This window comes from Benincasa hispida, chromosome 12 (genome assembly GCF_027475165.1).
Source record: "Benincasa hispida cultivar pf3 chromosome 12, pf3_genome.v1.1, whole genome shotgun sequence".
Classification (NCBI taxonomy): Eukaryota; Viridiplantae; Streptophyta; class Magnoliopsida; order Cucurbitales; family Cucurbitaceae; genus Benincasa; species Benincasa hispida.
In genome coordinates, this window is record NC_143489.1 from 6,262,264 (window position 1) to 6,266,501 (window position 4,238).

At 40.0% G+C, this 4,238-nt stretch overlaps 1 non-coding gene across 1 annotated transcript; it reads left to right on the forward strand.

The window, feature by feature from the left end:
• Positions 1 to 2,924: 2,924 nt before the first annotated feature.
• Positions 2,925 to 3,031, forward strand: LOC120068727 (small nucleolar RNA R71). The gene has a single exon (XR_005479351.1). It is a non-coding gene; the product is annotated as a small nucleolar RNA R71 (small nucleolar RNA).
• Positions 3,032 to 4,238: the final 1,207 nt, after the last annotated feature.

Genomic DNA, 4,238 nt, shown 5'->3' on the forward strand with positions numbered 1-4,238 from the left:
ATCTTATATGTTTTTATCAACGCAACCCTACATTGTTTTATAACTTAGCACTGTAATAACGTGCATTTCTATCCGTTATCTCACCCTCAAATTTAAACAATGCTTATCCTCAAGCATAAGCTAAATATTTATTTTAGAAAGTCGGTCGCAATCTCTTTTCCTAGATTTCTCAAGGATGCCTCATTCAAATCCTATACACCAAAATTTCCTTAATTCTTATTCAGGTCTCCTCTTAAAATATTTCTAAAATTTAGGTACCGCAAGTTTAACCTTAAAAAATACTTTACTAAATTCCAGGACATTGCATGATTTTTTTTTTCAAAAAACATTTTTCACTGGGGTGTTAAATGATTTTTTATCCTTGCATATTTTAGACATTATTATTTAGTTTTTTCTCTGACCTTGCGCTGATCCAAGTGTCTCGCCTTCGTTTTGGCTTTCCCCCACGTGTGTCATGCGGACATCCAACTACGAGCAAGGTGCTCTTTCTCAGACTAAACTCATGCCTACTTGGCAGTGGAGTTGTGGTCATTTATTTATGCATTGATCACGATTCCTACCTTCGTTTTGGCTCATCCCCACATATTTCATGCGGACATCCAACTACGAGTAGGATCGATCTCAACATTTTTTTTTATAAGGGTAAAAATAGCAAGGTCGAAAAATGAATACCGCACCCCCAAATTTAAAATGCGACAATGTCCACATTGCCAATAGATTGAAAGAAGTCATGCGATGTTCTTTGGAAGTTTTGTAAAGGGTCAATTTGAAAGAAAGCTAGCAAACCACTAACTTCTAGAAATATTTCATGAGGTGACTGTCCTAAAATTAAGTTGACTCTAGTGTATACAAAACAATAGAGCATACGTTTCATCGTTGAAATCATAATTGACAAAGAGAAATCATGCGATGACTTACTAAATTGATCAATGTTAAATGATTGTGGTAACCAAAGAGGATACGATGATAAAATTTTCCAAATTAAAATGCGATGCGATAACAAAATTTGGAATAGAGTCAAGGAAAGATACAACCCCCAAATTTGCATTGTCGCCTGCATTATTTATTGACGCATCCTGCTTTGCGGTGATCTACTTTCTTTGGATTGCGGTGATGGAATAAAGTAGTTGCGTCTTCGTGTAATGCCTCCGCAATCGTTCACCTCGATCGTTGCAAGAAAAATATTGAGAGGGTCAAATAATATTTAAAAAAAAACAGAGTTAACAAAATCGTTTACAGCGATCGTTCAGCCCGATCGCAAAAAAATTCTTTTTTTTTTTTAGATAATATAAAGACAAAGATATGATAGCAATTAAAAGACATGTGATAAAAGTTCATGAACCAGTGGCATAAAAAGGATATTTCAAAAGGAATGCGTCCCTGATGAGTTTGAGTTGCATAGTAACGCAGGGACTGCTTATTTCAGGCTGGATTTTTTACGTCCATGGCGGCTTTTTCTTCTTTTCTCGGTCTTCTGGAATCTTGACTGCCTTAATTTGGAGCTTTTTCCCGTTAATGTTCATCACAATCTCCCCCTTGCACATATCAATTTAAGCGCGACCGGTCGAGAGGAATGGTCATCTCAATATGATGGGCGCATCTTCGTTCGCTTTATAATCTAAAATGATGAAGTCTACCAGCAAGATGAATTTATCAATTAAGATTATGACATCTTTCAACTCTCCCTCAAGATGTATTTGGGATCTGTCTGCAAGTAGGAGAGTCTCCATCGTGGGCATGAGGTTGCCCATATTCAATCGTTTGAAGATTGATAGTGGCATTACGTTTATACTTGCCCGAAGATCGCATAGTGCTTGGCCACTGTAGACCCCTCCAAGGGAGCATGGTATCGTGAAGATTCCCGAGTCGCATATTTTTGGTGGGATCATAGCATTTTGCATTACTGCCACTGTCGCAATCTTTTCTTCATCATTCTGTTTCTTTTTCAATCCTTGTAGGAATGGTGGTGGCTGGACTTCTTCTATCTTGCATTCTAGAGGCTTAAAGGTAGTCGCAACTTTCGAGTTCATCTTCTCGAGCTCTTCTGAATTATGAGTCAACGGGTCCTCGGTGGTTACCGCATTCAAGTTGGTCACGATGGGTTCCTCCCTTCCTTCCACGGTCATTGTTTCGCTTAGCAAGGATACTGCTAAGCATTGTTCCTTCCCCGTACCCCCAGCGTTGCAAGGGAGCTCAGTTGAGCTCGACAACGCTCTTTGCAGTCTGTTTTTGAGTTCGCCCGCAATCTGTCCTAACTGAATTTCAAGATTTCGGATGGACGTTGCTTGATTCTGAAGCACTGATTTTTTTTTTCTCAATGTATTGCTTCAGTAAGCTCTCTAAGGATGAAGATTGTGGTGTCTGCAAACTGTTGGCTTGGTTATGCGTTGGATCGTTGGTTCGTGGGAAAAATCCAGGTGGCCCTTCTTTTTGCGCCATTGGTTGAAAGCTTTGTTGTTGATTTTTCCACGCGAAATTGGGGTGGTTTCTCCACCCAGGGGTTGTACGTGTTAGAATAAGTATTGTTCTTTATGAAGCATACTAACTACGGATTGCCTGGGCATTCTTCCATCGGATGTGCATCTCTACAGATGACATAACTTGCGGTCGTTTGAGCAATTGCATTGACCTGCCTTTTTTTCGCTCCTGTACTATTAGTTGCGATGCCTTGTATCAAACTCATCATCGCAGTCATTTGGTTCTGAAGGGATGCGATGGCCCCGTCATTCATGTCACTCTCTTTAATTCTTAATCTTTGATCGCTTTCTCTTCAGTCCTCGTGATTTTTTGAAATGCGATCAAGGATATTCTTGGCCTCCACATATATTTTATCCAGCAGACCTCCAGCTGCTACCACATTGGCAGCGGTCTACAAAGCAGGGGTTAATCCTTGGTAGAAAATCTCCATCTGTAAGCAGTTTGTTAAGCTGTTATGTGGGTAGTCTCTTATCAGCCTCTTAAACCTCGCCCAAGCATCCCTGAGCGATTCTTCAGTTTCCTGTTCAAAATTCGTTATTATATTTCTTCTCCTAGAATTCTCCATTGGTGGGAAGTATTTCTTCATAAACTTCTCCACCACTTTTTCCCAAGAAGTAATCTCCCCCAGTTCGAGAGAGTACACCCATTTTCGTGCCTGATCACACAAAGAAAATGGAAACAAAGTTAGTTGAACTTCTTCAGTAGAGATATTTGGGAACACACAAGTGTTGCAAATTTCTATGAAGCTCCAAAGGTGGGCGTATGGATCCTCGCCACGCCTTCCTCCAAACTGTCTTTAGTTTGGATCATCTGCAACATCACCGATTTCATTTCAAATCGAGATCCATAAAGAGTAGGACTTATGATTCCTGGGGAGAAATCATAGAGGTTGGGTGATGCATAGTCCCAAATGGCCCTATTGCGATCATTTTCCAGTAGGATTGGATTCGCCATGACATTGTTTTCATTTGGTACTCCGTTTTCAGGTTGCTCCGCCATATTACTTTTCTCAGGTGGTTGTTGTTGCGGCTATCTCTCAGTCTTTGTCGGAACGTCCTCTCAATCTCTGGGTCGTAATTCGCTAGAGATTGTGAGCTGCAAAGAAATAAAAAAAAATACCGTTAGCACACTGAATTGCCAAAGTCCCCGGCAACGGCGCCAAAAACTTGATACATTATTTTATGCGATGAATTTATGAAAGGAATTGCGGTGATGGAAATGCGTTATGCAACAAGTTTTCTTAGCAGAATCCAAGTATAAATCCTACTGAGTTCCTGGTAGCTTCAAGGTCGAACTCATGGACTAAGGAAAACAATATGCAGTGATAATTTTTAAGAAGGCTTTGCAGTAACGAGTAAATCAATGATTGGTTGGTTTGTTGTTTGCGGTATAAAAAGTATGCAGCGGATTTAAGAAAAAGATTGATTGTGCAGTAAATACACTAACTATACGGATGAACGGGTTGAGAAGGTTAGCTAGCGTTTCCTGAGAATGCATTCAACTATGCGATCATGCTACACTCATGCGATAGCAAATCATTTTCCAATGTTAATGCGGTAACTGCTAATTCTTGGACGCATGCGATGAATGCAATAATGTCCATAGAGCTTATTCCTAAGTCTCTACTTTTTGCCTATGCGATGATGCAAGATGCATACAAAGACCAGATGACCACATACAATCATAACTTATCTCTAGGATGCACGCGATGCGTTAATAGCAAACAATGCTTATTCCTAACCTTCTATCTCTTGATTATG